This window comes from Schistocerca gregaria, chromosome 8 (genome assembly GCF_023897955.1).
Source record: "Schistocerca gregaria isolate iqSchGreg1 chromosome 8, iqSchGreg1.2, whole genome shotgun sequence".
In the NCBI taxonomy this organism is placed as follows: Eukaryota; Metazoa; Arthropoda; class Insecta; order Orthoptera; family Acrididae; genus Schistocerca; species Schistocerca gregaria.
In genome coordinates this window covers 156,366,875-156,376,299 of record NC_064927.1, presented here as the reverse complement: position 1 = coordinate 156,376,299, position 9,425 = coordinate 156,366,875, and the positions used below count along the sequence as shown (strand labels likewise).

At 43.1% G+C, this 9,425-nt stretch overlaps 2 non-coding genes across 2 annotated transcripts; both read right to left on the bottom strand.

Moving 5' to 3' along the window:
• Positions 1-3,019: 3,019 nt before the first annotated feature.
• Trnad-guc (transfer RNA aspartic acid (anticodon GUC)) lies at positions 3,020-3,091 on the bottom strand. The gene has a single exon. It is a non-coding gene; the product is annotated as a tRNA-Asp (tRNA).
• Positions 3,092-7,108: 4,017 nt separating this feature from the next.
• On the bottom strand, positions 7,109-7,200 carry Trnai-uau (transfer RNA isoleucine (anticodon UAU)). The gene is given in 2 exon segments: positions 7,109-7,144; positions 7,163-7,200. It is a non-coding gene; the product is annotated as a tRNA-Ile (tRNA).
• Positions 7,201-9,425: the final 2,225 nt, after the last annotated feature.

Sequence of the window (9,425 nt, the reverse complement as noted above, 5' to 3'; positions counted from 1 at the left end):
GAGACTGGTTTGATGCAGCACTCCATGCTGCTCTATCCTGTGCAAGCTCCTTCATCTCCCAGTACCTCCTGCAACCTACATCCTTCTGAATCTGCTTAGTGTATTCATCTCTTGGTCTCCCTCTACGATTTTTACCCTCCACACTGCCCTCCAATGCTAAATTTGTGATCCCTTGATGCATCGGGTCATGTCCTACCATCCGATCCCTTCTTCTAGTTAAGTTGTGCCACAAACTTCTCCCCAATTCTATTCAATACCTCCTCATTAGTTATGGGATCTACCCATCTAATCTTACGCATTCTTCTGTAGCACCACATTTCAAAACCTTCTGTTCTCTTCTTGTACAAATTATTTATCGTCCATGTTTAAGTTCCATACATGGCTACACTCCATACAAATTCATTCAGAAACGACTTCCTGACACTTAAATCTATACTCGATGTTAACAAATTTCTCTTCTTCAGATACGCTTTCCTTGCCATTGCCAGTCTACATTTTATATCCTCTGTACTTCGACCATCATCAGTTATTTTGCTCCCCAAATAGCAAAACTCCTTTACTACTTTAAGGGTCTCATTTCCTAATCTAATTCGGCTACATTCCATTATCCTTGTTTTGCTTTTGTTGATGTTCATGTTATACCCTCTTTTCAATACACTGTCCATTCCATTCAATTGCTCTTCCAAGTCCTCTGCTGTCTCTGACAGAATTACAATGTCATCGGCGAACCTCAAAATTTTTATTTCTTCTCCCTGGATTTTAATACCTACTCCAAATTTTTCTTTTGTTTCCTTTGCTGCTTGCTCAATATACAGATTGAATAACATCGGGGAGAGGCTACAACCCTGTCTCACTCCCTTCCCAACCGCTGCTTCCCTTTCATGCACCTCAACTTTTATAACTGCCATCTGGTTTCTCTACAAATTGTTAATAGCTTTTCGCTCCCAGTATTTTACCCCTGCCACCTTCAGAATTTGAAAGACAGTATTCCAGTCAACATTGTCAAAAGCTTCTCTAAGTCAACAAATGCTAGAAACGTAGGTTTGCCTTTCCTTAATCTTTCTTCTAAGATAAATCGTAAGGTCTGTATTGCCTCTCGTGTTCCAACATTTCTACGGAATCCAAACTGATCTTCCCCGAGTTCGGCTTCTACCAGTTTTTCTATTCGTCTGTAAATAATTCGCTTTAGTATTTTGAAGGACACTGTAGAGCACCATTTCCTATGCAGGGCAACCAGCAACATATGTAAGACAAGCAAGAAGATAGTAGCCCACATAAACAGAAGCGACCCAAGAAACAATGAAGTCACGGCTCTCACCGTCCCTGACGCGAAACCGTTCCCTAGGCCAAAACGAACGGTCACGATGTGGATACTCGCCATGACTGCACACGGATTCATTATCAAAAAGCAGTCAGACAGCGTGCAGTTCCTCACGGACTTGTGGAAAAAGCACAAGAAGGCAAAACAACGCGCTACATACCGTGAGACCTTCCACAACTTCCTGGAGATCCCGCTGACCGCCGCCTTCAGGGACACCCTGTCTGCCGCCACGTGACGTGTTTGCCGCCGCCGCCGCCTCCACCGCCCACCGCCACAAACCCCTGACGCCCTTCTCGAAGTCGCAGATGTCCATCCACATCCCAACAGTGATACGTGTGTTAAAGTAGTAAAGTGTTTTTTTTATATAAAAAATAAATGTGACAGCAAAAGTGATCGAACACGTAAAACTTTTCCAATATAGTGTCAATATAACCATAGCTCCGAGTGTCTTATTGTGTCTTTTGTGGCTTTTTGTGTTTGTGCGTGTTTGTGCTTTTTTCTTTTGTTTTCTACCCTCCATCGTGTGCAATCGAGAGGTGTGCGTAACTGTGAGTACCACAAAACTATTACAGGCCTATCAGTACAACAAACTAGTGATTCACATGCATATATATGTCTCTCCTTCCACCACAAATAGTTTCCTCCTTTTAGTCTTCGTTACTCTCACGCACCACCTTTATTAAACTAGCTCTACAATTGCACTGTATACTGCTTCCTAGTGTACTGCACTTTGCTCAATCGAAAAAAATAGGTTAAATAATTCGCTAAAATAGTAATGTCCTTTTCTTTTGTCACCTGAAAACTGATACACTAGTTAATATTCTGTCAAATTGTTTTCATGCCTAGTTTATCTCCCACTAAGGTCTCGTTTCCAACAGCCAACGTAAAATGCCTCCCCCTTGTTTTCCAACACAAGATTTAATAAGAAGATAGTAATAACTCAACATTATTTTAAAATGAATAGAGCACATCCACAACTCAAAATATCTACAAAATAATAATAATAATAATAATAATAACAATAATAATAATAATAATACCATAACTAGTAATAAGTAAAATTTCCATAAAATAACTTTTTTTACTAATTATTTTTACTAATTATGCTCTGTTAATTACTAGATCGTACAAGCAATGATTATTCAAAATTCATTCTGCCACACTTACAAATGTAGTGTACAAAGACTCAGAAAAGTTAAATTGCAACAATAAACAGTGCAAGAAACAAATAACGAACTCTGACTGAGAGACTCTCGAAAAATATTTTTAAAAAAAGCACCAAACGAAATAATTACCTGGACAGTACAGTAACAGCAAAATAAAAGCAAAGAATGGATTGTCTCGTCTTTACAAGTAAAATGTAAACTGTATTTGTAAAACAATTGTTATTTTGTAAATAAAAGTCTATATACGTTACAAAAAAGAGGTCCGTGGATCGAAACCACGCTCTGCTAAAATTATTTCTTTTGCTCATTGTCTCGAGTTCGATTATTACGCCTAGACCGTCGGCTGGGGGGCATTGATACAGCGTCAACAGCAAACCCCGTAATTCTGAAGTGTGAAGAATGCGAGAACCACTTCCTAAGATGTAGCCGTTTCTTAAGATTTTGCAGCAAGTACACTCCTTGATCACAAAGATAATGCTCTTCCGCACCACACGCGCAACACTCGAGCGGGTTTGTGAAATAAAAATCGCATCTCCCCGGCGGGGAATCGAACCCCGGTCTCCCGCGTGACAGGCGGGGATACTAACCACTATACTACCGAGGATGCGCTGCAGGTATTTCCCTATGTGGTAGACACTTCTTGCAAGTAGCCGTATACGTTCTACACTAAGTTCGGCGAGTGATAGTGCAGTAATTAAAAATCGTATGTGCCTTCCCGGCGGGGAATCGAATCCCGGTCTCTCGCGTGTCAGGCGGGGATACTAACCACTATACTACCGAGAAAGACGTAGCTAGCGAATAGACTGCACATTTATCTTACTCAAATAGCTGATAAATCTCAAATCTAGCCTCCTGATGCTGTCAGAGACAGCTGCTACGAAATAAAAGTATGCCCCTTTTTTTTAAACGTATATAAACTTTTATTGCATATTTTTAACAATTTACATGCTAATCGTTATTAATTCTTGTTGTGTTACAAACGTGAGATTTTGTATTTCTTTATTGTTTTCTTTTGCTATTTGCCTTGAATTGTCTGTTGTTTAGTACCACACACTTTTATTTACTCCAGTTCTTCATATTTTTGAATAATGTCCACAGGATTATAAAAAGAGAAATTTCTATGCTATATTTTGTGTTTGTCATGGTGATATGTATGACAAAGGAAAAAGAAAAGTTAATAATTATTATTAATAAAAAAAACATTATTTTTCTATATAGGGATTTAGGGGGATAGTGTTATTCTGCCTGTATAATATAGCGTCAAAGGTTTGCACTGATTTTGTTGAGTGAAATTGATATTTTTGTGGTGAGCCGAGGCTCAAGGAGGATCCTATGTTTTGGTAATTGTTGGGCTTAATTTACATGTGTCTCACGAGAAAAAAAAATAGGCGACCATTAGACAAACTATACTAAATAAAACACAATATAAAGAAGCATTGAAAGTGACATAGTTATACAAAACATAAAGTGACTTCATTAGGACAAAGACAAAGGTGACCTGACACAGAGAAAAAAGGACCATAACTAGTGACTTAAGCAGAGAGAGAGAGAGAGAGAGAGAGAGAGAGAGAGAGAGAGAGGGAGAGAGGAAGGCACATTTACACATTTTTATTTTATTATTTACTTTTTTTTATTCTAAGGCACTGGTAGGCACATTATTGCATTTTGTTGTTTGCCTACCTTGTTTGCTTTTTCGTTGTGTTGCACTGTATTGTTTGACACTGTGAATAACTGTAGGAGCACTTTTCACTTATCGTTTAATTTTTTCTTTTGATTGAAACCTTTTTTTTTCTTTTTTTTTTGCGCTAAGCACTTTCACTTCACTGTTTGGTGCACTTCATTTGGTCGTGTGGCGGCGTGGGAGTTTGGGCGGGCGACGTCGGCGATCGACGGGGGCGTGGCGGTGGCGGTCACGGCGTTTGGTTGGTTGCTACTGTCCCGTGAACGATTTTGTACCACGTGTCTCTGGCGTGTACTGGTAGAGCCTGTTCGGAGATATTCCTCCACACCTGTGTCCAGTCGTGGTCGGGGATCTTAGTCTCCACTTTTGGCTTGCACGTTTTCCCTCTCAGGGCGCCGTATATTTTTCCCGCCGTTCTGTGTTGTGGGTTTGCGATTGTGTTGTAGGCGTAGCTCTTATCTATTATTATTTGCCTGAGGTGTCGAAGTTTGTATGGGATGTGGCTAGCGTCTACCGGTGCTTCCTCAGACAGTGGTCTGTATGTTTTCAGCAGGTTTGCTGTGACTCCGTCGGTGTTTTTGCTTTCCATCTTGAGAGCTCGATGGAGTAGCAGAGCTGCACATTTGGTCTTGACGTCGGTTAAGCCGAGCCCGCCTTCCTCCCTCGGCAAGCAGCATGTCGCCTGCGACACCTTGAAAATTTGCCGCCTCCACAGTAGATAGTACGCGGCGCCTGAAATCGCACGGGCTATCTCTGCTGGTGCACTTAGTATCTGCGCCGTATACCACACTTTCGACAGGATCGTGACGTTTATTAACTCCTCCTTCTGGCTTAGCGTTAGGATTCTGTCCGCGTGTGTCCTTACTATGCCTCTTACGTTGTGCAAGACATCACGCCAGTTTTGCGCTGCCATTTTGAGCGGGCATCGTTGGATGGTGATGCCAAGTGTTTTTAGTTGTTGCACAACTTGGTACCACTCTCTGTCTGCCGTTAGGGTGCCGTTTCCTATAGGTATCAGTGCCGTTTTCCTGGGGTTTATCTTCGCCCCTGATGCCTTTTCAAAATTTTTCATGATGGGCTGAATTTTGTTTATGTCGTCTTCGCTTTTTACAAATATGCCCATGTCGTCAGCATACGCGATGCACTTTATGGACGTTGGACCTAAGTTGTAGCCGTGGCAGGTTCGTCTTCAATGTCTCCGTGGGTTTGGCTCCGTGCGATGACGCCTCTCATCTGTTGCCTCTTAGCGTTTAGTATACGTGCTTTTATTTCTTTTACTCGCGGAAGAAGCAGTTGGTCCTCTCCTGTTGCCTGCATCACGTCTCTCAGGCATTGGGCGTGGAAGTCTGCCGTTTTCTTCCTCCAAAACGCCTTTTCCGCACTGTAGCGAATCATTTCCCTTCTTATCCTGGGTTTGGTGTGAAGAACCCACCACTCGGTTGTGGAGCTGTATTCGCCTCGTCTTTGCCTGCATTGCCTTACTGTTTCGCTTACTTCTTGCTTCAGTTTGTCGTCTTCGAGGTGCGAGGTGTTTAGTTTCCAAGTGCCTCTGCCTCCTGTTAACTTTCTCCTCGGAAGGCGTAGTTTCGTTTCGTAAGCGCAGTTTTCGGAAAAGATAACGGGGCAGACTTCCACGTGTGTCACAGACTCGGCCATCTCTCTGTTGACGTAGATTCTATCGATTCTGCTTCTTCCGCGGTTGTAAAAGAATGTGAATTCGGTGTAGTTCTGTTGTAATAGACGCCAGGTGTCATCTAGTTTTAAACGCCTCACGAGCTGTTGTAGTTCGAGGCACGTGTTTGGTACAGGGATCTGGTCTTCTGCTGATGTCACGCAATTGAAATCTCCGCCCAACACTACGTTGTTGTTGTTGTTCAGAAGGAGCTCGCAGATATCCTCGTTAAAGAAATGGCTTCTGGCGCGCTTGTTCTCGGTGCCTGACGGCGCGTATATGTTGATGAATGTCGTGCCCTCTATTTTTATAGATATTCTACGTCCGTCGGCCGTTTTCTTCACATCGCCAGTCTCTATACCGTGCCTGATTAGAATAGCCGTACCAGTGCGTGTCTCGGCGTCGATGTTTACGAAGGCTTCGTATCCCTGTACCTCTTCGACGTCGTACGTCGCTACTTCTTGGAGCATTGCTATGTCCACAGCTTTATGTTGCATGAAATCTGCGAGGGCGTCTAATTTTACAACAGAGGTCATCTTATTCACGTTGCACGTAACTATGCTATACAGTGAGAGGTCGTGCATTAGGCGCTATGTGGGGGCGGGTCTGCGGTGTTTTGTGGCCGATCTGGCCGGAGAGTTACATCTTCGGATTGGGTTTATATACGATACAAAAAAAGGTCCGTGGATCGATACAACGCTCTGCTAGAATTATTTCTTTTCGTCAGTGTCGAACTCGATTATTACGCCTAGAGCGTTGGCTGGGGGGGCATTGATTCAGCGTCAACAGCAAACCCCGTAATTCTGAAGTGTAGCATTTTTTTAAGATTTTGCAGCAAGTACACTCCTTGATCGCAAAGTTAATGCTCTTCCACACCACACGCGCAACACTCGAACAGGTTTGTGAAATAAAAATCACGTCTCCCCGGCGGGGAATCGAACGCCGGTCTCCCGCGTGACAGCCGGGGATACTAACCACTATACTACCGAGGACGTGCTGCAAGCAGTAGCCTATGTGGGAGACACTTGTTGCAAGTAGCCGTAAACGTTCTACACTAAGTTCGGCGAGTGATAGCGCAGTAATTAAAAATCGTATGTGCGGGGAATCGAATCCCGGTCTCCCGCGTAACAGGCGGGGATACTAACCACTATACTTCCGAGGAGGACGTAGCTAGCGAATAGAATCACATTAATCATACTCAAATAGCTGATAAATCTTGAACCTAGTCTCCTGATGCTGTCAGAGACAGCTGCTACGAAATAAAAGTATGCCCCAGGTGAGGCTCGAACTCACAACCCCGGCATTGCTCACGGCTACTGCCTTATAAGTACCGTGCGCTAACCAATTGCGCCACTGGGGCTACAACACAGTGTTCTCAGTTAGCGGTATTCACTAAGCTGCAAACCAGTGGTGGCCACTTCGAAGTGAAGTAACCCAGCAGGCGGGATATTTCACATCCTGTTGTATCCGAAGTAATTGCGTATAGTAGCAGTTTCGGGTCTGTTTTTTCAGATCTGAAAGTATGAACTGAATTCAGTTTCAGTACCAGATAACTCTTGTAATGTAAAAGCTGTCGCAATCAAGTATTCTTCGTTCTCCTTGATTCTCGTTGCTATGCCAACCAGCAGTGATCTCGTCTCAATGAACTTTTAATGTGTTACTGGTCGATATTTAATTGGTCTAGTAAATCCTTATTCTTTAACTGTCTCGCTCACTGCTTCACCGAAATTAAGTAATTCGTGTCCATTAAATTCACTTCAAAAGTAACTAACACACTCGCAGACGTAATTTCAGTTCACCAGAGAAGTAACAGCCCGACTTTTCGTTGACAATTGCTGCATGTGAAAAGCATAGTTATTAATTCCCCAGAGTTTAAACGTGTTTGCTCGTCAGACGGAAGCACAATCTTTTTATCGCACTTAAACGCATAATCAAAATGTCAATTTAGCCAAAATTCAAATGTAAGCCCGCTTCCCTAGAAACTGGTTAACGTTTATTGCATATCACTGTCCCCATTTTATCTATAAAGTTTACTGCCACAAACTTAATCCCGTTTCCGCAAAATACCTCTTTAATATCTGGGCACTAGATAGCGGAATATTCTAGCGTCAAAGATATGCATGCATATTTTCTTTCACTCAAATTTAAGCTTGAATTGCATTCCCATTTGGCAGAAATTCATCCGATAGGATCTTTTTCAAAATTCTTTATAAATCGCAGTACCAAAACTGCTAGTTTTTCGATAAACGCTTTTTCATCCAGTTTTATTGACGTAATACTTGCACCCTGTGCGTCCACACAATACACACTTAATGTACACTGAGGTGACAAAATTCGTGGGATAGCGATATGCACATACACAGATTTCGGTAACCAAATTCCAGGTAGCAACTCTCACTACGGACATGCAGTGGCCGACGGCCTTCACTTAACGACCGAGAGCAGCGGCGTTTGCGTAGCGTTGTCGATGCTGACAGACAACCAACACTGCGTGAACTAACAGCAGAAATCAACGTGGGGATTATGGCGAAAGTACCCGTTAGGACAGTGCGTCTAAATTTGGGGTTAATGGGCTGTGGCAGCAGACGACCGACGCGAGTGCCTTTGCTAACAGCACGACATCGTCTGCAGCGTCTCTCGTGGCTCGTGAATGTATTGGTTGGACGCTAGACGACTGGAAAGCCATCGCCTGGTCAGATCAGTCCTGATTTCTGTTGGTAAGAGCTGATGGTAGGGTTCGAGTGCGGTGCAGATCCCACGAAGCCATAGACCCAAGTTGTGAACAAGGCACTGTCCAAGCAGATGATGGCTTCATAATAGTGTGGGCTGTGCTAATTGGAAGGGACTGGGTCGTCTGCTCCAACTGAACCAATCATTGGCTGGAAATGGTTGTGCTCGGCAGCCCAAACAACGATAGAATTTTTATGAATGAGAACGTGTCATGTAAGCAGGCTATCATTGTTCGCGGCTGGTTTGAAGAACTGGCTGGGCGATTCGAGCGAGTGGCTTGGCCGCGCAGATCGCCTGACGTGAATCCGATCTAACATTTATTGGACGTAATGGAGAGGTCAGTTCCTGCACAAAATCCTACACCGGCAACACTTTCGCAATTGTGGAGGCCTGTAGAGGCAGCATCGCTCAATATTTCTTCAGGAGATTTCCAACACTTGTTGAGTCCATGCCACGTCGAGTTGGTACACTGCACTGAGAAAAGGAGGACCGATATCATAACAGAAGACATCCCATGGCTTTTGTCGCCTCTGTATGTGGATGTTAACATGTGAAAAGTATGTACGAAACTGAACTTTTCAAAATTACAAATTCGTAACTCTGTTATTTTTATTGTTAAAACCTAAAGACCGGTGAAGCAATGGATAGTCGCCGACTAGGAGACGGAATTGTGTGGTTGGGTTTTGTTTTGAGCTCTTACATCTCCGAAGACGCTCTGCTGCCAAGTTGCTGCCGTTCCGCTCATGAAAAATTAAATAAGTTGTGTAGACACATTTTTGGATACTTAAGATATTTTTTGTAATACAAATTGCGGAGTTATTAAACACTATTCCGTAAATGAACTCACCATGGATA